This window comes from Callithrix jacchus, chromosome 17 (genome assembly GCF_049354715.1).
Source record: "Callithrix jacchus isolate 240 chromosome 17, calJac240_pri, whole genome shotgun sequence".
Lineage (NCBI taxonomy): Eukaryota > Metazoa > Chordata > Mammalia > Primates > Cebidae > Callithrix > Callithrix jacchus.
Genome location: NC_133518.1, coordinates 25487014 through 25511957, shown reverse-complemented (window position 1 = coordinate 25511957; position 24944 = coordinate 25487014). Strand labels below are relative to the sequence as shown.

The 24944-nt window shown below is 44.8% G+C and overlaps 1 long non-coding RNA gene across 1 annotated transcript in view; it reads left to right on the top strand.

Moving 5' to 3' along the window:
* The first annotated feature begins 14549 nt into the window (after positions 1–14549).
* LOC128930022 (uncharacterized) overlaps positions 14550–24944 on the top strand; it is a 30051-nt gene continuing 19656 nt past the window's right edge. The window contains exon 1 of the long non-coding RNA XR_008477490.2: positions 14550–14652. This is a non-coding gene — a long non-coding RNA (uncharacterized LOC128930022). The remainder of the gene's footprint in view (positions 14653–24944) is intronic.

Genomic DNA, 24944 nt, shown 5'->3' with positions numbered 1-24944 from the left:
CTGGGTGACAGAGTGAGATTCCATCTCAAAAAAAAAAAAAAAGATCAAGGCAGGTGGTCTGGCTCAGTAAGACAGCAGTCATGTCACTCTGGTACTTGAGACAGCTGGTGACATTGAGACTTCTGGGCCTTCTGGGGCACTGAAGCGTGGCTCATGGGGACGGAGGTCACACCAGCAAAGTTCAACCAACAAAGAGGGAAGGGAGAAAGCAGAGCCCAGGGAGGGCTGGAGGGGGTTGTTCCTGGTCTTGATCCAGGTAACCACAGGGTACCTGTCTTGGTGTTCAAGCACTTCTCTTTCTGTGTGTGTGTGGATGGATGTAGCACATTGCTATAACCAAGCTCAAAACAATGCAAAACTTTGATTATATATGTTGTTACCGTGGTTAGCAAATGTAGTGTTCCTTCTGAGAATCCTCAATAATACAGAGAGAGGTTTTGCATTTAGAATTCTATTTAGACTTTTTATTACTTAAAGCATGTAAAAGTACATAAACACCCCAAAATGTTGTACCAGAAGTCATTATGATCTCTCTGGATGCTTTTCAGACATGGCTGGTGAGCATTCTGAACCCCCCAGAAAGCTTTGTCTGGAGAGCTGCTGACGTTTTCTACCATCTAGTCTTGCAATGCTGAAGACTCAGGAGATTAGAAATGAATGCAATTCTCACCCATCTGGCGATGTTGGTATGTGAGCTCAAGGGTGGTCTCATCCCACTGGAGAAGTTCCTTTCTTGTCTTTCACCATGGAATCATTTACTCTCAGGGTGGGGGAAGAATGCCACTCAGAAGTAGCTTAAACTTCCTTTTCTTTCTTTCTTTTTTTTTTTTTTTGGATAGAGACAGGATTTTTGTCCTCCAGCTTGGAGCACAGTGGCAAATTATAGCTCATTTTACCCTGGAACTCCTGGGCTAAAGGAGTCCTCAAGCCTCCCAAGCAGCTAGGAGTACAGGTGCATGCCACTTTTTAGAGACTTGCCACAGAGAACGATGGGCCACATTGGCTTTTGTTAACTGGTGAAATGGTTTTGTTGGTCCATATAGATACTGCTACTCTACAGACCAACAAAACCATTTCACGAATTAAATTAGCCACCTGCATCATGAATGTGGTGATTAACAACTTGGATATATTTTGTTTAAGCTATTTTGAAGAATCCCTAAATTATGGATGAAGGGAGGAAAAATAAACCTGCCTTTTGACACTGCTCCTGTGCCTTCTTTGTGTCATTATTTACTTACAAGTCATTTTTCTTGGGTTGGGGGGACAGTTTTGCCCTATCCTCCAGGCTCACTGCTGCCTCCACCTCCTAGGTTCAAGCCTTCTCCTGCCTCAGGCTTCCTAGTAGCTGGGATTACAGGTCCCTGCCACCACGCCCAGCTAATTTTTATATATAAAAACTATTGCCTGACTCAGCCTCCTGAGCATCTGCTATTACAAGCACCCACCACCATGCCCAGCTAATTTTTGTATTTTTAGTGAAGATAGAGTTTCACCATGTTGCTCAGGCTGGTCTTGAGCTCCTGACCTCAGTTGATCTTCCTGCCTCAGCCTCCCAAAAGGCTGGGATTACAGGTGTGAGCCACCGCGCCCAGCCACAAGTCATATTTTAAAGCATCCTAGGTCAGGTGCTATGGCTTATGCCTGTGATCCCAGCACTTTGGGAGGCCGAGGCAGGCAGATCACAAGATCAGGAGATAGACACCATCCTGGCCAACATGGCAAAACCCCATTTCTACTAAAAATACAAAAATTAACTGGATGTGGTGTAATCTCAGCTACTCTGGAGGCTAAGACAGGAGAATTGCTTGATCCTGGGAGTTGGGGGTTGCAGTGAGCATGCCACTGCACCCCCGCCTGGTGACAGAGTGAGACTGTCTCCAAAAAAAAAAAGCATCCTATTCCTTAGTTGTTATTCCATTGTTTTTGACCCCAGCTCCCTGGTGCTTGAACCTCCAGCTTCACCCTGGAGCCCACAGGTGGATTGACATCTCATATGCTACAATCCTGATGTAAATTCCCAGGGAGGAAGCCTGGAGTTAGTCACCCTTACTCTGAGCAATGCCATTCTTGCTGTTGCTTTCTCCTCTGGCAGGAGTTTCCGTTTCACAGGGAGAAGGGTCTACGCATTTATAGCAGTGTTTTATTTTCCAGCAAGCTTAGAAATCTACAAAATGCTTCTTATAAAAACCGCTGCAGAGAGGGGCTTGGGTTCATTCTCGGGTGTTTAATTTTTCCTTAGCCATGAAAGTCACTTGTGAAAGGAAATCTTACCTGGAACCTGCATTGGAAAAGCACTCAAAAGTAGGGATGCTCTGGTGGGGCCATTGATGGGAGAGGCTTTGGAGGGGTTAACGAGGACCTGCTCCTGGCAGGACAGCTTGGAAACCAGCAGGTGACGTGATTTCTTGGATCTCTTGAAGCTGTGGTCCAGGAGTGTGTTTCTAAGACATTTGCAACCTAATGGGAAGCAAACCACTTTCCCATCAGCTGTGGTATGTTTTGTTGGCACGATGTTTCTGAAGGATAGTAACCACATAATCCCAAGTCAAAGATATTTAAATTATTTTAAATCAAGGGGCTTGCGAATTTTGGATATCCCTACTAAAAGCATGTATAATTATTTTGAGCCAAACAAACATGTAATATGTAACTTTTTTTTTTGTATTTGAGAATAATTCTCTTTTCAAAGACTACGGACTTTCTTGTTTATTCCTAGATTAGAAGCAGAGCCGGGGATGGGGGCGGGGGTGGTAGTGAAAGGGCATAGCCTGTCCTGTTAGCAGGACGGGGGACCCAGGAGCCCTTTCTTCTCCAAGGCTCCCCAGCCAGGAGGCTGTGCTCACCTGCTCCCTGCGACCTCTGCGGGGCGGGGGCTCTTAGCTCTGTTGTTTCGGGCTGGTGCTTGCGCTGAGAACAGCCGCTGGAGGGGCTCGCGTGCCCAGCTGTGCACCGCAAGGCGACCAACCGCTGACTGGTGGGGCGACTGGGTCAGCAAGGAGACTCGGTGCACTTTTGTAGCCGCGGGTGGGGCAGCCTGGGATCCCCGAACGAAGCGCGCGCGGGCAGTGGCCTTGCCCCTGTGCACCGACCTGTCAGCATGCAGCCTGGTGAGCCCACTTGTGCACCTTGGGATCAACCGGACTGCTTCTTGGCGCTCTGCCTGGGGGAATTGGCTTGGTGACAACAGGGCCGGAGCTTCTATGAAGTCGAAGGGTGCAATGCTTTGAATGGGCCTCCCTCAAACAATTCAATATGTATTAGAGGTGAGGGCTCAGCACTTGTCAATGTCTCAGTGTTCTTGTAAAAGAGCTTGAGGAAGGGAGTTTGGTCTTTTTTGTGCTTCTGTAAGAAATACATTCCTGGGTTTTTTGTTGTTGTTTTGTCTTTTACAAATTACCCAGTCTTGAGTATTTTGTTATTACAGCACATAAAGACTGACACAAATGGCCAGCACCATGCTGGACAGGACAGAGAGCTCCTGTCACCCTGAATGGAAGTGGACACTCCTGCAGCTGGACTTGTCTCATTTGACAAGACCCACAGGCATTCCCTTATTCTCTTCTTGGGATGTGTAAATCTCCTGAAATACTATGCCATGTTTTACATCTAAATGCAAGTGCCTGGAATGAGGGACAAAAGCTTTTATCCAATTCAACATCTGTGACCCCCACTCCACTGCCCACTTTCCATCCCCACCCCGCCCCTCCAACCCCCACCAAACCTGCAAAAATGATGGATTAAACCAGTAGTACCCAAACTTGGCTGCACATTAATCACCCAGGGAGTTTTGTTCTGTTTTGTTTTGTTTTTTTGAGATGGAGTCTTGCTCTGTTTGTTGCCGAGTCTGGAGTGCAGTGGCGTGATCTCAGCTCACTGCAACTTCTGCCTCCCAGGTCCAAGTAATTCTGCCTCAGCCTCCTGAGTAGCTGGGATTACAGGCACACACCATCATGCCCAACTGATACTTGTATTTTTAGTAGAGATGGGGGTTTCACTGTGTTGGTCAGACTGGTCTCCAGCACCTGACTTCATGATATACTTGCCTCAGCCTCCCAAAGTGCTGGGATTACAGGCATGAGCCACTGCACCTGGCCAATCCAGGGAGTTTTTAAAAGCTGGAAGCCCCAAGTGAAAGCCCAGGTCACTTAATTCAGCCATCAGTGTTTTGACAGATTCACAGGTGATTCCAGTGCATAAAAAGTGTGGGCACCACTGCCATCACTGAACACCACATGCTTTTACATTTTTTCAGCTAGACACTTTGTTTCTCTGCTTTTTTCATGATGTGGTGGGTGTCACAGTATCTAACCCAGCTCTGAGATGCACCACGTATTTTCTGCATGAAGGAGGCAGAGGCAGAGCACAGGATAGGGCATGTAACTTGCAGGCCCCTCTTTGCTGTATCCACGATTCTCCCTAGGCTGAAATACCACTGACCTCATGGAAATGGCTTCATGTAATGTCTGAAGCCAAGGAAGAAAATGAGTCATTACTCCCTGATGGGACATCTGTCTTTTAGCCTCTCCAGAATGCACCTACCTGTGTCACTGTGGCTCAGAGGTCTGGGATGGCATTTGGGTATGCACCATTAGAGTCATAACCCCTGTGGTTCCAACACCTGTGAGTCCAGCACTGGGATGCATACCTTATATTCTGAAATAGATCTGGCCTGGTGCTATCCTGGGCCATGTTCTTTTGTTGAACATGAACATGAACAATTTTCCACAACACTGTTAGGCAAGACTTCTCTGACCAGGATGGATCTAGACCAGAATAAGACCCCTCCAGCATCATATCTGAAAACAGACAAAGCACAAACATTGTTCAACCCACAAATACAGCAGTTGTTTTGACTAATAGAGCTGGCTGCTGCTTCATTGCCAATTGTAGCTTTTATTTTGAGACAGTCTCACTCTGTCACCAGACTGGAGTACAGTGGCACAATGACTTACTGCAACCTTGGCCTCCTGGGCTCAGGCGATCCTCCTACCCCAGCCTTCTGAGTATCTGGGATCACAGCACATGCCATGACACCTGACTGATTTTTTTTTTAATTTTGTGATGGCTGGGTGCGGGGCTCATGCCTGAAATCCCAGCACTTTGGGAGGCGGAGAGGGCAGATCATGAGGCCAGGAGGTCGAGACCATCCTGGCTAACACAGCGAAACCCTGTCTCTGCTAAAAATATAAAAAATTAGCCAGGTGCAGTGGCATGCACCTGTAAATCCCAGCTACTCGAAGGCCGAGGCAGGAGAATTGCTTGAACCTGAGAGGCAGAGGTTGCAGTAGGCCAAGATTGCACCACTACACTCCAGTGTGGGAAACAGAGTGAGACTCCATTAAAAAAAAATGCTTTTTCTGGAGACAGCGTCTTGCTACATTGCCCAGGCTGGTCTCAAACTCCTGGGCTCAAGCAATTCTCCCACCTCAGCCTCCCAAAGTGCTGGGATTATAGGCGTGGGCCACCACACCCAGCCTAATTATAGCTTTAGACTTGGTGTAGTCTGCTTGCCATGTGGGTAAGATTTATGAGGACATACATTCATAGAATTACCAATTTCCTGATCCTATCCAACTCAGAAAAAAGCTATGCTTTCTTAAACTTCTCCCAAGGCAGCTAACAAAAGCCCAAATCCTTTAATAATATTTTCTAACATCCTCTCACTGAGACGCCCCCAGGATTTCCCATTGTTTGAATTTTCCCTCTTTTCAGTGAGAATTAAACTCAACTTTCTTAACTATAGGTGTGTTCCCGGTGGTTTCTGGCTGGAAAGCATTGACAAATTATCTTATTTACACATCCCAACAACAGTGCAAGAAAAATATTACACCCCCTTCCCCCAAGAGCTAACTTAGTTTCTTTGAGATGACATAGCTCACACAGGGCTGCTGGGCTTTAAGTTAAAAGCTAGGGTTCATTTTCACATAGTTTTCTTGGAAGACAAGCTAGCATGTTGCTTACTTATATTAACTTTAGCTGCTAGACCAGCTGAGTTCCAACCCAGCACTGTGCTTTTCTGGCTGTAGGAACTTGAGGAAGTCATGTAACATTTCTCAACTTCCTTACCGAAAAAAGTGTTACCAAGATGCCAGGAGTTTGATCTAGGTGCAATTGCTCACCGCACAGAAAGCCAATCACTGGGCAATGAGTATTGCCAGGAAGAAGGCTTAATCAGATGCTGCAGCTGAGGAGACGGGCGATCAGTCTCAAATCCATCTCCCTGACCAACTGAAATCAGGGGTTTATATAGCAGGGAAGAAATGTAACCACTAGGAAAACAAGAATTAGAGCAGGGTAAGGAAGAGGGGTTGCTTAAGAGGAAGCAGGTGGTCGGTTAGGCAATCATGACAGGTGGGGGGTCTGGCTTCTCATTGGTGTCAGTTCCTTGCTATTGTTGCTGCATTGGAAGTGAAGTGGAAATTTTGCCCAGGATTTTGTCAGCACATTGTCAGCAACCGTCCCTGTTTTTGAAACTGACCCTATTTTTGTTAGTGACTGCCTCTTTCTGCTTCTGTGCCTCAGCTTATTGCTTCCTAACTGGAAAGCCTTCAGAAAACTGCCACATGGTCTAAAACCTGCTGCGTTGTCTAAAGTCCTCAGTTACCCCTTCGCCTATAAAAACTGTATGCTTTTCTTAGCTGGGGTCCAGACTTTTGGGTTGAACCCTTCTGGGCCCGCTGGTGTAATAAGAGTGTTCCTCTGTTCCCATGAGTGCCGCTTGGGTTTCTTGTCAGGTAGGATTTTCCAGAACAAAACTACTACTACATCCAAGGTCATGAAGGTTTACCTCTTTGTTTTCTTATAGAGTTTTTGGTTTTGCCATATTTAGGTCTTTGATCCATTTTAAGTTAATTTTTTTATGGGGTAATAGGTAAGGTGGATAGCAAGTTGCTTTACATAACTTGCTGAGGACAGCATTTTTTCCCCAATTTAATGAATATGGATCTTGTCTAAAATCAGTTGAACATGGAGGTATTGTTTTATGTTTGGACTCCCAATTCATTTCAATTGATCTTTCTGTTTATTCTTGTGCCAGTATCGTGCTGTTTCAATTACTATTGCTTTGTAATAAGATTTGAAATTGGGATGTGCAAACCTCCAGATTTGGAGTTGTTTTTCTGGATTGGTTTGGCTTTTCAGGATTCGTGGAAACTCCATATAAATATTAAGATCAACTTTCTCATTTCTGTCCCAAGGCCTTTGGGATTTTCGTAGAAATAACATTTAATCTGTAGATTGCTTTGTGTAGTTTGGCAAACTTAAGTGGTTTTCAAATCCATGAACATCACATATTTTTACGTTAGTTTGAATTTTAATTTCCTTAAGCAATGTCTTATAATTTTCCCCTCCTAAGTCTTATCCTTTGATTACATTTATTCCTAAGCATATTATTGCTATTGGTATTATTTGCAGTGGAATTTTTATAATTTTGTTTTCAGGGTATTCATTGCTAGTGTATACGTATAAAATGGATTTTTTGGCCAGACATGGTGGCTCATGCCAGTAATCCCAGCACTTTGGAAGGCTGAGGCAGGCAAGATCACCTGAGGTCAGGAGCTCGAGACCAGCCTGGTCAACATGGTGAAAACCTGTCTCTACTAAAAAGACAAAATTAGCTGGGTATAGTGGCATATGCCTGTAATCCCAGCTTTGTCGAAAGCCCTTTCTGAAACAGCTGAGAAAATCATGGGGTGTTTCCCATTCATTCTAACAATACTGTGTGTTACATGAATGGCATTAGTGTGTGGAACCACCGTTGATTTATTGGGATAAAAATTCATGTTCATGGTGTTTGATCCTCTCACAATGCTGTTGGTTTAAATTTGCTATTATTTTGCTGAGAATTATTAAGTCTACATTTCTGAGGTTATGAATCAGTCCCTGAAGTGGCATGACGCTGCGTAGGACAGATCAGGGTGAGATTGTGAAGAGACTGCAGTTAGTATTTACAGTTAGTGTGTCGGTATTGCAGAATCAGGAGATAAGGGTTGAAGGGTTCAGAGTTTACCAGTTAAAGGTTATGGCATAAGGGCTTCAAGATAGGAGGTTCAGGTTGGTGGTTAGGAGCTGCATAGCAGAGATTAGAGGGAGAGGTCAGGTGAATAACAGGGTTAGGTTGAGAGGTCAGGATTATAGTGAAGGGTTAGGGTGAAAAGGTTATTAGGGTTACAGTAAAGGTTAGAGTAGGTTTAGATTAAAGGAGTCACAAATTTGTGTGGTTACAAATTCTTTTCACATTCTTTCTTTCTTTGAATATTTTTGAATACTTTCACTCATGTTTTAATAGCTCATTTGACTCACGGCATTAAAGTAGTTGAAACAGATAGGAAATATTTAACAGTAGGCATAAGATAACTAGAAACGTTAGTTTAAATATATTGCTTATACCTCCCCAAACAAACTAGCATGTACCAAGTACTAATATACAGATATATAAAGATGGTGAGCTGAACAAAGTGCAGATTCGGCCTGAGCATCTGGGGAGGGGACATGACGGCTTCGACCCTTTCCTACATCTGCTAGGGTTGTCCACTTTACATCCCTGTCCAGGGCATTCTTATGTCGGCATTGCATGTTTCCAGCTTAATAATTCCCCGAGCTAGACTGTCTCCATTACTGTTTCCTTTCAACAAAGGCCATACAGCTTTCTCCCATTGGTTTGACAGTATATTTAACGTGAACATACCTTATGATATGAACCTTTGTTCGTGGTGGGCTCCTGCTGTTATATAATCAAATATATTTTGGTTCTGACACTCTCAATTAAATTTAAGTCGAATGTGTTTTCCTAGGAGCATTAATTATTCATTGCCTATTTTTTTCATAAATAAGGCACAGATCCTTTTTTATGATTAATTTCATGACTAGCTATATTGACATTATAATTACTTACAAGTTCAAATAAATTTGGAAACATTTCAGAGTCTGGGCTTCCAATAATTATCTGTGATCCTCTAAAAGGTAAATTATTTTTTCCCATAAAACATAGCAACATCTAAAATCACTCAGAATATTCTACCATTTTTGTTTCTCTAGTTTCATCGCTTTCTGTGAAGTATCATTGAGGAAATTGATTTAGAATATTCCTAAACTCTTCTGTTTTAGAAAGCATCACAATGAAACATTAAATTATTGTGGGATAATTCTTTTCCCACACAAATTCTTTTCACATTCTTTCTTAATTTGAATATTCTTTCCCAGTGGCATTCTGTTGTATAATTTCCCAATATTGCATTCTGTTATATAATTGCTGAAAAGCGTGCATGGAAAACAAAGACAGGGATATTTTGCAGTAAGTGATCCAGTCACAGGGAATCAATTTGCCATTGAAACATTTTCTTTTCTAAACCTTGGATAGTAAAACAACAAGAACAACAAAAAGTCTTGGATACTAAGGAACTTTTTTTTTTTTTTGAGATTGAGTTTCACTCTTGTTTCCCAGGCTGGAGTGCAATAGCATGATCTTGGCTCACCACAGCCTCTGACTCCCAAGTTCAAGCGATTCTCCTGCCTCAGCCTCCCAAGTAGCTGGGATTACAGGCATGCGCCAACATGCCCAGCTAGTTTTGTATTTTCAGGAGAGACAGGGTTTCACTTTGTTGGTCAGGATGGTCTCAAAAGGACCTTTTTTTTACAGTCATTCTTTTGACAGTGTTCAACCATGAATTGAAAGTCTCTAAAAGGAATTTTTTCTTGGTTCTCTAAAAGAGGACCACTCTTTTAGGGAGTGAACCCAAGACACAATCACAATACCAGAAAAAATTGTGTAAAGTAAGTTTATACATATATGTTATTAATTTAACTTAAAACATGTGAAGAGGCATTTATTTGGAATTATATGTTCATCTGTATGACTTAATTTTTGTGTCATAAATGTTCTTATTAAGAGACAGCAATAGTTAACAGGGTCAATTACTAGTAATTAACAGTACAAATTATTAAGCAGGTGTTTGAAAAAATATAACACTGTTTAAATTAAGTTTTATTTTAGAGTTGTTTTAGATTTACACAGATATAGCAAAGAAAACACAGATTTCCCATGTAGCTGCAACCCAGCATCCTCTCTTATTAACATCTGCTGTCAGGATGTCTCATTTCATTTGTCACAGTGAATGAACAAATATTGATATACTATTATAAACTGAAGCCCATATTTCATTTGGATTTCCTTAGTTCTATCTTTCCCCCCTTCAGAGAGGAGGAGTTCTGTCTTCCCCCGACCCACCCAGGTTCCCACATAACATTATTTGTCACGACTCTTTGGTTCTTCTTGGCTGTGATGGTTTCTCAGACTTTCCTTCTTCCAATGACCTTGACAGTGTTAAGGAGGATTGGTCAAGCATTTTGTAGAACATCTCACATTGTTATTTACCTGGTGCTTTTCTGATAAGTTGACTGGGGTTATGGGTTTGGGGGAAGCAAATCACAGAGGTGAAATGCTATTTTTATCACCTCATGCTCGAGCTCAGGAAGGTCTATGCTGCAGTGAGCCATGATTGTGCCACTGCACTCCAGCCTGGGTGACAGAGCGAGACCCTGTCCAAAAAAAAAAAAAAGTTCATTTCATTTGGTTCATGATTTTGGTGGCAGGAACATTGAAGATTAAGCAGCTTGCATTTGGTGGGGCTTAATGGTGCTTCAAAACAAGGCGCAAAGCAGAAGGGGGCCAGTGTGCGCCAGAGATCACATGGCAATAGAGAAAGTAGGAGAGAAACCAAGGAAGCTAGACTCTTTTTAACAGCCTGCTCCTGGCTGGGCAACAGAGTGAGACACTGTCTCAAAAATAATAACAATAATTTTTAAAAAAATGTTAGCCACGAATTAGGCATAAACACTGTGATAATTTTCAGTGTCCCCTCGACAGGATTAAGGGATACTCACATACCTGGTAAAGCACTATTTCTGGGTGTATTTGTGAAAGCATTTCTGGAAGTCCCTTGATAAGAAGCTCTGTTGATTTAGTCATCACTCTCTTCTTGTTACTGAGAGGGAGACTCCAGTCAAAATGGGGATTTTCTTGAGAGATGTAAATTTCCCTCACAAAAGTTTAACATCTGCTCTATTTTCAGAACTTCCCTGTGTCTGAACTCCTGGCTTGAGGCGATCCTCCTGCCTGGGATTACAAGCCTGGCCAACCTGTCTTTTTTATTTTTGTACAAGATTTTTCACAGAGTATAAACTTTTCTTACCCATATACTAAATGAGTGTGGGAGTGGGAGAGTGAGGGTGGAATATTCATGAGTTTTCTGGGAAAGGGATGGGCAATTCCCAGAACTCAGGCTTCCTCCCATTTTTCAACCATATAGGGTAACTTCTGGACATTGCCGTGGCATTTGTAAACTGTCATGTCACTGGTGGAAGTGTGTTTTATTAGCATGCTACTCAAACCGTCTTTGCAAAATTATGACTGAGACAGCAAAAGAAATCTAACTTAACTGACTCCAACTTGCTTATAATCTTCAAGCTGTCCTGTTCATTCCTGGGGGTGGGCTGAACTAACTTTGGGAGAAACTTAGTTTATAGTTCAAACAAAGATGGTAACAGCCCTTTCCCAGAGCAGCCCTCTTTCTTGCCTGGGGACTAGATTGCCTTTGTAGAACTAACATTAACCACAACATTAGAAATTGTGGTTTAGGAGTCATGCAGCTGGAGGCTACAAGATCCTGACCCTCTCTGAACTGCTCCTAAGGTCAGCACTTGAGATGTTTTGTAGACCCTGCACTTGATGGATCAGCTGACACCACCCAGATTAATAAACTGGCTCATCTGAACTTGTGGTCCCTACCCCAGAACTGACTCAGCTCAAGAAGACAGTTCAGATTCCCTGTGATTTCATCTCTGACCAATCAGCACTCTTGGCTCACTGGCTTCCTCCAAACCACCAAGTTATTTTTAAAACCTCTGCTCCCTTGGTGGGCAAGGTGGCTCTCACCTGTAATCCCAGTACTTTGGGAGGCTGAGGCAGGTGTATAACCTGAGGTCAGGAGTTGGAGACCAGCCTGGACAACATAGTGAAACCCCATCTCTACTAAAAATACAAAAATTAGCTGGTGTGATAGTCTACCCCTATAATCCCAGCTACTTAGGAGGCTGAGGCAGGAGAAGAGTTTAAACCCAGGACATGGAAGTTTCAGTAGCTAAAATCATACCATTGCACTCCAGTCTAGGTGACAAGAACGAGCCTCGTCTAAAAAAAAAAAAAAACCTCTGCTCCCTGAATGCCTGGGGGAGACTGATTTGAATAATAACAAAACTCTGGTCTCCATCACAGCCGGCTCTGCATGAATTACTCTTTCTGTTTTGCCATTCTCCTGTCTTGATCAGTCAGCTCTGTCTAGGTAGAGGGCAAGGTGAACCACTTGGGCGGTTACAGTAATGCAGTATAATTGGTGTATAGCAAGCAGTGAGGATGCCTAGAAGTCACTTTCATAACCATTGGCCTGTTTTCGTTTGTTTGTTTGTTTCCATATTCTGTTTTATCAGTAGGGTCTTTGTAACTGAGAAGACTTAACCTCCTGGGAATGCAGCCCAGCAGGTCTCAACCTTATTTTACCCAACACCTATTCAAGATGGAGTCGCTGCAGTTCAAATGGCTCTGACAGTGCCATATATGAAAACTCATGACCAAATCCAAGGTCACATAGCTTTCTTTCTATGTTTTCTTCTAGAATTTGTATATTTTTATGGGCCAGGTATGGTGGCTCAAACCTATAATCCCAGAACTTTTGGAGGCCAAGGTGGGTGGATATCCTGATGTCAGGACCAGCCTGGCCTGCATGGCGAAACCCCATCTCTACTAAAAATATAAAAATTAGCCAGGCATAGTGGTGGGCACCTGTAATCCCAGCTACTTGGGAGGCTGAGGCAGGAGAATCGCTTCAACCCAGGGGACAGAGGTTGTAGTGAACCGAGATCACACCGCTGCACTCTAGCCTGGGCAAAGGAGCAAGACTTTGTCTAAAGGAGAAAAAAAGTAAATAAGAGAGAAAAAAAAGAAATTGCATAGTTTTGTCACCAGAAAAGGGGTCTGGCCCAGACCCCAAAACAAGTTTTTGGATCTCACACAAGAAAGAGTCACAGAGTCATTTATGGTGAGTCACAGAGTCTAGTGACGTTAAGAGAGTTGATTAGCAACTACTCAGTTACAGAGCAGGGTGTCCTCAGAAAGCGAGAGGAGGAACATACCTTTTTAAAACAAAAAAAAATTTTTTTTGAGGCTTTTATTCTTGTTACAATGGCATGATCTTGGCTCACTTCAACCTCTGCTTCCTGCTTTCAAGGATTCTCCTGCCTCAACCTCCCAAGTAGCTGGGATTACAGCTGTGGGCCACCATAGCCAGCTAACTTTGTATTTTTAGTAGAGACTGGGTTTCACCATGGTGGCCAGGCTGGTCTTCAACTCCTGACCTCAAGTGATCTGCTCTCCTTCACCTCCCAAAGAGCTGGGATTGCAGGTGAGCCATTGCACCTGGTCTTAATGTTTGTTTATATAGGTTACTAAGAATAGCATTGTCTCTTATAAAGGCTTGTGATCAGTTTGTGACAGCCTGTTAGTATTGTGACTTTTCTACATTACTGTTGATTTTAACAAAAATTTATGTGTAATATTATCTTTAAAAAAAACTTATTTTTAAACTAACTTAAAGTACTGGCACATTTTTATGAGTTTCGGGTCTTTAGTTATTAACTTGTTCCTGCAACAATAAATATTTTGTAACCAAAAGTGCTCAACCCCCTAAATATATAATCTAACAAATTAAATATGCACGCACCCGTGTGTGTGTGTGTGTGTGTGTGTGTGTGTGTGTGTGTGTGAGAGAGAGAGAGAGACAGAGAGAGAGAGAGACAGGGTCTCACTCTGTCACCCTGGCTGGAGTGCAGTGGTGTGATCATGGCTGGCCGACTGTGGCCTCAAACTCCTGGGTTCTAGTTATCCTCCTACCTCAGCCTCCCGAGTAGCTGGGACACAGGCACTTGGCACCACACCAGCTAATTTTTATATTTCTTGTAGACATGGGCAGGGGGGGTCTCACTATTTTCCCAGGCTGGTCTTGAACTTCTGATCTCAAGTGATCCTCCCGCCTTGGCCTTCCAAGGTGCTAGTATTACAAACGTGAGCCACTACACCCTGTTTGGATTTAACTTTTTTTTTTAAGCTTTTATTTAAAATAAAGTCACTGTTGTTGAGACACCTCTGACAGTTTTGCATTTTAAGTCTGAAGACCATGTTGAGTGAATTTTTGCATAAGCTGTAAAATGTGCATCCATGTTTATTTCATTTCCGATGGTTTCCAATTAATTGTCCCTTCTTCCTTTTTAGAAACACATGGGCTAGGGGGTCCATGTCAGTTTGCATTTCCACAACGATGGCGCTGAACACTCTGCGCTCCGACTTTCAGCGGTGCAGTGGGACAGCCAACAGAGGGCGTGCCTCCGTTGCCGGCGCCCATCCGCGGAGAGCCCAAGGGCCCTGCAGTGCCTCCTGCCGCCAGCAGAGGGCGAGCCAGCCCAGCTTTTCTTAACCCGGAGGCCGCCGTGTCCCTCCTACTCCCTCAGCACAGGCGCCCAGCGAGGGCGAGAGCCGCATTCTTCTTAGCTGCAGACCGGGGGACGCCCCTCACTTTTGGACACCTCGAGCCTGCGTCCACGGTGAGTAAAATTCTTCCGGTTCGCTACCCTGACTGCTGAGGGGCAGAGACCGTTCATGTGGAAAATTAGAAGCCAAAACCCCGGTGAACCCAGCGCAGCCGAGGTTCTCTCTACACACCAAGGCGAGGCGGCCACAGGACCAAGCATCGCGCTCGGAACAGACATGCAGCATCAGGAGAGCAAATGGGGCACCCGCCACACCGATAACCCCCCATGCTGCCATTAACGCTCTGTCTGTGCCACTGGTGTTAGCACCCATTATACAGATGTCACACCTGTCAGGGGAACGCAGCAGGCGCTGCGCAGGTCTGACCCCAGAAATGTGGATGTGTCCCTCAGAGCGCACGGAACACCTGGAACGTTCATGACACCGTCACACTCAGAGCATGCACGTATCACCGTAATGCTCGTGACATTGTCAGACTAGCCCAACACCCATCACACTCATATAACCCCCGGAACACGCCTGTGTCCCTCAGAGCACACGCATATCACCCGGCACGCCCGTGACACTCAAAGTAACCCAACACCTGACACATTCGTATAACCCCTGGAACATGCATGTGTACCTCAAAACACACACGTAACGCTCAGAACACCCGTCACACAGTCAGACTCAGAGTGCACATATCACCCAGAATGCACAAGTGACACCATCAGATTAACACAGCACCCATCACACTCATAACCCCCGGGACACGCATTTGTTCCTCAGAACCGGTAATGCCCAGAACGCCTGTGACAGTGTCAGACTCAGAGTGCATATATCACTCAGAATGCACAAGTGACACCATCAGATTAACCCAACACCTGTCACAGTCACATAACCCCCGGAATATGCATATGCCCCTCAGAACAAGCATGTAATGCTGAGAATGCCTGTGACACCGTCAGACCAACACAACACCCGTCACACTCATATAAACCCCGGAACACGCATGTGTCTCTCAGACACACGTATCACCCGGAACACCTATGACACCGTCAGACTAACACAGCACCCATCACACTCATATAACCTCTGGAACACACATGTCCCTTGGAACACACATATTGTGCGGGACGCAGACCTGGCCTTTGGAGCCCACTCAGAGCAGCTGCAGCGCTAAGGATGGGACCCTCCAGCTTTTGCCAGGGCTCGGGGTTCACAGCCTATGCCGAGTTGGGTTTGGGCTGAGTTTGACCTGTTACGAAGTGTGATGTTGTTTTTCCTGCCTTTCTGACGTGGTATTGACATGGTTGTTTTAAAAGGTAGTTGACTTCCCAGTAATGTCGCACTTCTGAGAAACTTGCAATTGCAGTGAGTATGTCTTCTCCTTTCTCTCCGATTCTCCAGCAGTTATTGTAGCTTCACACAAAATACCCCCATCTGTTTCTCTGTTTCACCAAAAGCAGGAACACTCCTCCAGATGACCCCCATATAACCCCCAAATCTAGAAATACACAGTTTCTTTTTTCTTTTTTTGATGATGGAGTCTTGCTCAGTTGCCAGGCTGGAGTGAAGTTGTGTGATCTCTGCTCACTGCAACCTCCACCTCCTGGGTTTAAGACATTCTCCTGCCTCAGGCTCCCCAGTAGCTGGGATTACAGGTGTGTGCCACCAGACCTGGCTAATTTTTTATATTTCTTTTTTTTTTTTTTTTTTTTAAAGACGGAGTCTTGCTCTAACACCAGGCTGGAGTGCAGTGGCACAATCTCGGCTCACTGCAACCTTTGCCTCCCGGTTCAAGTGATTCTTCTGCCTCAGCCTCCCAAGTAGCTGGGACTACAGGCATGCACCACCATGCCAGGCTAATTTTTGTATTTTTTTAGTAGAGATGGGGTTTCACCATGTTGGTCAGTATGGTCTTGATCTCTTGACCTTGGGATCTGCCCACCTCACCTCCCAAAGTGCTGAGATTACAGGCATGAGCCTCGACGCCCAGCTGAAAATATATGGTTTCTATGTGAAAGTCCAGTCTACAGACCTACTTCACTTCACTGCCTGCCCCAGCTGGGACAAAAATGTCTCTCCCCATAGGGAACCAATTTTCCTTTTTGGAAACTGTTCCTGAGACTCTCAATTTTTTTTTTTAGATGAAATTTCACTCTTGTGCAGGCCGTAGTGTAATGGTGCAATCTAAGCTCAGTGCACCCTCCGCCTCCTGGGTTCAAGAGATTCTCCTGCCTCAGCCTCCTGAGTAGCTGAAATTACAGGCATCCACCACCATGCTTGGCTAATTTATTATATTTTTAGTAGAGACAGGGTTTCACTGTGTTGGCCAGGCTGGTCTCAAACTCCTGACCTCAGGTAATCCACCTGCCTTGGTCAAGCAGAGTGCTGGGATTACAGGCATAAGTTACCACGCCCAGCTGACTCTCTTAGTTTTCAAAGCCTTGACGATGTAAAGAGCAGACATGACTCCAAGCTGGGTCTGCCCAGCATTTCCTCCTGAACAGGTGCAGACCCTGCGTTCCCAGCAGGAACACCCTGGCCTGGTGCTGCGCTCTCCTCAGTGCAGCCCACCTGGAGGAGCTTCCATCCATCCCACCACCACTGGCAATCTCACTGGCAAATATTTATTTACAATCACAAATTTCACCCCGTCAAGCTCTGGATTTAACTTTGCCAATGGTTTCCCAATGGAAACCTTAGAACCACGGTCTCTGGATCTCAGGTGCTCCAGCCTGCTGCTCTCTCCCATCCAGCCCACTACCGCCACCTGCAGTCCCATTCATAGGTACATGGGCTCTGGGCGACTCGGGGATTTTATGTGTATAATCTCAACCCATTCACCCAGTGCCCACCCTAGTTTTTTAAGGCTTTTTCTAGATACGTCCATAAAATCACAGCAGTTATGTTATCTAAAAGTAGAAAAGTTAATGTGATTTTTCTAAAGACAAGGAAATAATTCATTATTTATAAGATCATCTGTAGGATAACCTTTGAGTTATTTTATTGGAGATGGAGTCTCCCTATGTTGCCAAGGCTGGATTCAGTGGCACAATCTCTGCTCACCATAGCCTCCACCTCCCGGATTCAAATGATTCTCATGCCTCAATCTCCTGAGTAGCTGGGACTATAGGTAGCCATCACCAGTCTCAGCTAATTTTTGTATTTTTAGTAGAGATGGGATTTCATTATGTTGGCCAGGATGGTCTCGAACTCCTGACTTCGTGATCCGCCCACCTCATCCTCCCAAAGTGCTGGGGTTACCAGTGTGAGCCACCGTGCTCAGCCACCCTCAATTTATAAATCAAGGAAATACTAGTTCCCTGGAACCAAGGTTTATGTTTAAGATAATTAGGAAAGAAAAACAAAATCTCAGTGCTGAAGGAAAGGCAAATGGCACCGTTGATTATTGAAATTTCAGAAGAAGGCTGGGTGCAGTGGCTTATGCCTATAATCCCAGCACTTTGGGAATCCAGACTGGCAGATCACTTGAGGTCAGGAGTTTGAGACCAGCCTGGACAAGATGGTGAAACCTCGTCTCTACTAAAAATATAAAAATTAACCAGGAGTGGTTGCACACACCTATAGTCCCAGCTGCTCAGGAGGCTGGGGCAGGAGAATCACTGAACCCTGGAGCTGAGCTTGCGGTGAGCTGAGATTGTGCCACTGCACTCCAACATGGTTAACAGAGAAGACACTGTCTCCAAAAGAAAAAGAAAAGAAATTTTAGAATTTTAGGAGAATTTAGTGGACAGATTATTACCTGGCTATATTTTGTAGCCCTGTGTTAGCAGTTGCAAGGTAGTTTATGTTCAAACTTTTAGATTTTATATAGTCAATCAAACTACCAAAAAGTCCTGTCCACATCATGATAAACTATATAAGTATTTGGAAAACTCTTCATCTACACAATGGAAAATTGGTGAAGTAAGTGTAGTTTTTGTTTTGTTTTGTTTTGTTTGTTTGTTTGTTTTTGAGATGGAGTCTCACTCTGTTGCCCAGGCCAGAGTGCAGTGGCACAATCTCAGCTCACTACATCCTCTGCCTCTTGGGTTCAAGTGATTCCCCTGCCTCAGCCTCCTGAGTAGCTGGGACTACAGGCAAGGGCCACCACACCTGGCTGATTTTTTTGTATTTTAGTAGAGATGGGGGTTCACATGATGGCCAGGATGGTCTTACACTCCTGACCTCATCCTTCTGCGTCGGTCTCTCAAAGTGCTGGGATTACAGGTGTGAGCCACTGCGTGCAGCCATAAGTGTAGATATTTAAGCAGATGAATTATTAATATTTAAGTAGTGAAATGAGTAAGGGAATGTAATTATGTCACACCTCTGGTATGGGACTTTGGGCTCCCTCTGTTGCCTCCTGCTGGATGGCAAATTGTTGGCCGGTGGAGACTGAAGGATAAACTGTCACCTTCATTGAAAACTCTAGTCCAGCAGGAAAGTCCTCATTTCTGAATGTACCATTTCCACCCAGGCATTTTTTTTTTTTTTTTTCAGATGGAGCTTTGCTCTCATCGCCCAGGCCGGAGTGCCATCAGGCAATCTTGGCTCACCACACTTCCATCTTCTGGATTCAAGCAATTCTCCTGCCTCAGCCTCTCCAGTAGCTGGGATTATAGGTGCATGCCACCGTGCCTGGGTAATTTTTGTATTTTTAGTGGAGACAGGTTTTTGCCATATTGGCAAAGCCAGTCTTGAACTCCTGACCTCAAGTGATCCATCTGCCTCGGCCTCCCAAAGTGCTGGGCTTACAGGTGTGAGCCACCATGCCTGGCCTTTTCTTTTGGAGACAGGGTTTTGTGTTGTCACCCAGACTGGAGTGCAGTGGTGTGACCTCGGCTTACTGCAACCTCCATATTCTGGGCTTAAGCAATCCTCCTGCCTCAGCCTCCCAAGCAGCTGTGACTACAGGTGTGTGCCACCATGCCTGGCTAATTTTTGTGTTTCTAATAGAGATGGCCTTTTGCTGTGATGTCCTGGGTGGTCTTGAACTCCTGGACTCAAGTGATCCCCCGTCTCAGCCTCCCAGTGTGCTGTGATTATAGGCATAAGCTACTGTGCCCAACCTATTTTTAACTTTTTGAGGAAACACCAAACTATGTTATATTCCCCATAAGGTATTTAAGGGTTGTGATTTTTCTTTGACCTTGCCAACACTTGTTATTTTACATGTCTTGGATTATAGCCTTTCTAGTCTGTGTGAAGGAGTGTGTCGTTGTGGTTTCCATTTAGATGGCCACAATGATGATGGTATTAATCATCTTTTATGTGCTTGTTTTCCATTGGCATGTCTTATTGGTGAAGTGTGTGTTCAACTCTTTCTCTATTTTGTAATTTGGTTGTTTTTGTTGCTGAGTTATGCAAATTAACATTGTGGTTAGCAGACTGTTGTTAGATATATAATGCACAAACATTTTCTTCCTTTCTGTGGGTTGTCTTTTCACTTTCTTTTTTTTCCATTTGAGACAGCGTCTTGCTCTGTTGCCCAGGCTGGAGTACAGTGGGCGCGATCTCAGCTCACTGTAACCTCCCTCTCCTGGGTTCAAGTGATTCTCCTGCCTCAGCCTCCCAAGTAGTTGAGATTACAGGCTTCTGCTACCACACCCACCTAATATTTTGTTTTGTTTTTTTGAGATGGAGTCTTGCTGTGTCGCCCAGGCTGAAGTGCAGTAGTGCCATCTAGGCTCACTGCAAACTTCACCTCCTGGATTGAGGTGATCCTCCTGCCTCAGCCTCCTGAGGATCTGGGATTACAGGTGGGGGCCACCATGCCTGGCTAATTTTTGTATTTTCAGTAGACATGGGTATTCTTCCTGTTGGTCAGGCTGGTCTCCAGGTAGCAGGCTTCGGAGAGCATAGATTGTAAATGTTTCTCACCAGATTTAAGGTCTGTGTTGATGTTAAATGCTGATTGGCTTTTCCTGAATTCCCGAAATAAGGAAGGGCATAATGAGGCATGTCTGACCACCTCTTTCCCATCATGGCCTGAACCTGTATTCCAGGTTAACTTTGGTGTCCCCTGGTGGAGAGGAGGGAGTCTATACAGATAATTGGGGGAAGGGCCTTTGAATTTTATCTTTGGTTTGCAAGTGCTACTCCAATCACTTCATGCTCTCAAGATGTGTTATCACCATTCATGTTGACTTTGATCACTTGGCTAAGATAGCATTTTCAGGTTTCTCACTGTGAAGTTCCTTTTTTCCATGTCTATATTGTATGTGTTCTCTTGGAGGAAGTCACCACACAGAACCCACACCTGAGGCGTGGGGAGGAGTTAGCCGCATGTCCTCAGTAACTGAATGTCTGTATCTGGTATTTGGAATTCTTCTGTGTAAGAAAATTCTATTCAGTTCATCTGTGCATCTGTGTAATCACTTGTTATACCGGTTTGGACACTCAGGTGTTTACTTCCATCTTTTGGTTGTTTTCCACTCTACAGTATTTTGTTTTTCTTTGTTTATACACGTGGCCTCTGGGAGCTCTTTCCACTGGCTCCTTTGACATAATTTAATGTTGTCATTTAAAACAATTTCTTTCAGTTATTTCAAAAGTATCTTGGCTCATATATTTTCTGTTCTAGGGTTAATTTCAGCCATTTCTTCAGAGAGCCCTGATTTCCTTTGTTAGAGAATGGTATTAAAACCTTACATCCAGCCACTAAATGTGCTCGTTGCATCATGACCCTAGCAGCTGACAGTGCAAAGAAATATATGTGTGTATTTTAACTTATATGCACACACTTAATTATAAAGGTTTCTATGTGGAACCATCTGTGTACATATTAAGCTAGATGTGAGTTTATATTTATGTCTTCAATCAATAGACTCTCATCCATTATCACAGAGATCATTTTAGGCTTCCCCCGTTTTATATCTGTAACATCTCGCTCAACAGTGAAGAATCTGGCTCCCACTATCTACCATTTATTGCATCCCTGTTCCATTGGGAACAAGGAATTCACTCTCGATCCAGATTCCAGGCTGTGACTTAATAAGAGATATACGTTTGGTCTCTGTCTCCAGTTCCTGGCACAGAGCTCCTAAAACTGCTATGATTTCCTGAACAGTAGTGGTACTAGGTGCATCTTATGTTCTAATATTTGGTCTCTGGCCCTGGTTCTTGATGCAGAGCTCCGAAATCCCTTGGAATCTCCTGGGTAATAGGAATGTCTTCTGTTCTAATAAGGATCCTAATAAGGTTCTAATAAGTTGTTGTTACCATAGAATCAGACAACCATTTCCATGAGGATCCAGAATCACAGGGCCTATCTGCTGTGACAGCAGGTGTCACCAACACAATCAGCACTTGGTCACAAGTACCATCACTTGGAACCAGGAGAGCTCTCCTCCTGCACTTGGTTTCCCAAAGTACTGGCATTATAGGCATGAGCCACTACACCTGGCCTGATGCCAAAAAAATGGGTTTGTGCCTGGCAGAGGTCACCCCCAGATGGATAACGTTTGAAATTGTTTTGTATAATGTGTGGACCTCTTCACAAACACCCTCAGAAAGTGCAGGCTTATCCATCTGTCCAGCGATTCCACATACAAGCAATCATATCAGTTCCCTTTTTTATACAAAGCAATTTTGTTTCTCTTCTCTTGCTATCTCTAGTCCTTTCAACATGATGAAAACAAGAAATGGTGGCATACCTGAGCCATCTCTATGTCTCTTATTTTTTATTTTTATTTATTTATTTTATTTGTTATTTATTTATTTATTTTTAAGAAAACATCTCACTCCGTCGCCCAGGCTGTAGTGCAATGATGCCATCTTGGCTCACTGCAACCTCCACCTCCTGGGTTCAAGTGATTCTCCTGCATCAGCCTCTCAAGTAGCTGGGACTACAGGCATGCACAACCATGCCCAGCTAATTTTTTTGAATTTTTATTAGAGGTGAGGTTTCACCATGTTGGCCAGGCTGGTCTTGAACTGCTGCCCTCAGGTGATCTGCCCACCTTGGTCTCCCAAAATGCTGAGATTACAGACATGAGTCACCACACTCAGATTTATTGAGATAGGGTCTCACTCTGTCACCTAGGCTGGCATGCAGTGGCGTGAACTCAGCCTACTGCGTCCTCAAACTCCTGGACTCAAATGACCCTCCCAGCCTCCTGAGTAGCTGGGACTACAGGCATAGGCCACCACATCAGGCTAATTTTTTATTTTTTTGTAGAGACAAGAGTCCTGCTGTGTTGCCCAGGTCTTGAACTCCTGGCCTGAAGTGATTCTCGTGCACTTGGCTTCCCAAACTTCCCAAAGGGCTGGAATTACAGGCATGAGCCTCAGCACCTAACCTATAATGGTTTTGTTTTTGTTTTTGTTTGAGAGATGAAGTCTTGCTCTTGTCATTCAAGGTAGAGTGCAGTTGTGCCATCTTTGTTCACCACAACCTCTAACTGCTGGGTTCAAGCAATTCTCCTGCCTCAGCCGTCCGAGTAGCTGGAATTACAGGTGCCCACCACCATGCCTGGCTAATTTTTGAATTTTTAGTAGAGACGGGGTTTCACCATGTTGACAGGCTGATCTCAAACTCCTGACCTCAGGCGAGATCCGCCCGCCTCGGCCTCCCAAAGTGTTGGGATTACAGGTGTGAGCCACTGCACCCAGCCCCTAATCTCTGTTTTAAGGACTGTTCTCTTTCTTCCCCAAAGATGGGTTTGTGACTGGGAGAGTGCGCCCCCAGCTGGACAATATTTGAAATTGTTCCAGATAATGGCTTGATAACCTTGTTGGAAAAGCCACCATCCTCGTCCCAAATCTTGTCTGTGGAATGGTAGCTGATTGGTAGGAGCACAGAGGTGGGAGATTGCCACCATCAAGATCACCACTCAGGGTGCATTGTTTCCCATGAACTGGAAAGCTTTGTCCCCACGCCTTGCACATGCAGAACTTGGTAGACAGGAAGCTGTTGCCACACATCTTGACACACCAAAACCCAAAGTCCGAGTTCTTTCCTCTCCTGGCTGGGTGACTTGGGGCTTTGGTTTCCCTAGGCCTGAGTGTCCTTTGACCGTCCGGTCGCCTTCCTCTGCCTGGAAGAAGTTGAGCCTGGTGCAGTTGACTCAGTTCCTCTGGATGCTGTGAGTGCTGAGTCTGGCAGGAGGGGTGTGGGAGGGATGAGGGCATGGGGGCTGCCCTGGCCCATAATGGCAAGCCATCATCAACGCTGGGGGCAGATGGGGCAATGGACTGGCACGTGCAGATCATGCCATCTGCGTGTCACTTGGAAACAGACATTGTGCTGTTGTTTCTGTTAGCTCTTTAGCAACCACTCACTGAGCATCCACTTTGTGCCATCCTGGGCGTACAGCAGGGAACATGCTAACACAGTGGTCCGCAGGCTTTTAGGCACCAGGGACTGGTTTTGTGGAAGACAATTTTTCTATGGACCGGGGTGCGGTGCATGGTTTTGGGATGATTCAAATACATTACGTTTATTGTACATTTATTATTATTACAGTAATATGTAATGAAATAATGATTTCACATTGTCTTCCTGCAACTGGATGGTCCCATCTGGGGTGATGGGAGACAGTAACAGATCATCAGACGTTAGATTCTCATAAGGAGCATGCAGCCCAGATCCCTTGCATGCGCAGTTCACAGTAGGGTTCATGCTCCTATGAGAATCTAATGCCACTGCTGATCTGACAGGAGGCGGAGCTCAAGCGGTGATGTGAGTGATGGGGAGTGGCTATAAACACAGGTGACACAATGCTTGCCTGTCCTCCGTTCACCTCCTGCTGTATGGTCCCGTTCCTGAGAGCCTGCAGGCTGGTACCAGTCTGAGCTGGGGGTTGGGGACTCCTGCTCTAACAGACCAGGTCCTTGTCCTCACGCAGAAAGTCCAAGATGATAAGCATGGCAACATTTTGGTAAAGCTAGAAAATAGCATCATTGCAAGCCAGGCACAGTGGTTCATGCCTGTAATCCCAGCACTTTGGGAGGCCAAGGCAGGCAGATCATGAGTTCGAGACCAGCCTGGCCAACATGGTGAAACCATGTCTCTACTAAAATACAAGTATTAGCCGGGGGCTGTAGCATGTTCCTGTAATCCTAGCTACTCAGGAGACTGAGGCAGGAGAATCACTTGAACCCGGGAGGCGGAGGTTGCAGTGAGCCAAAATCATGCCACTGCACTCCAGCCTGGGTGACAGAGTGAGATTACATCTCAGAAAAAAAAAAAAAGAAAGAAAGAAAGAAAGGAAAAAAGAAAATAGCATCATTGCACGATGAGACTCCCCAAACTCGTTACCTGGGTTTGCCCCTCCACCCCATCCTTTTGTCACCCCACGAATCAAGACACCTTCCCCCTTGTTGTACTGAAGAACCTGGGCAAACTGTGTACCTG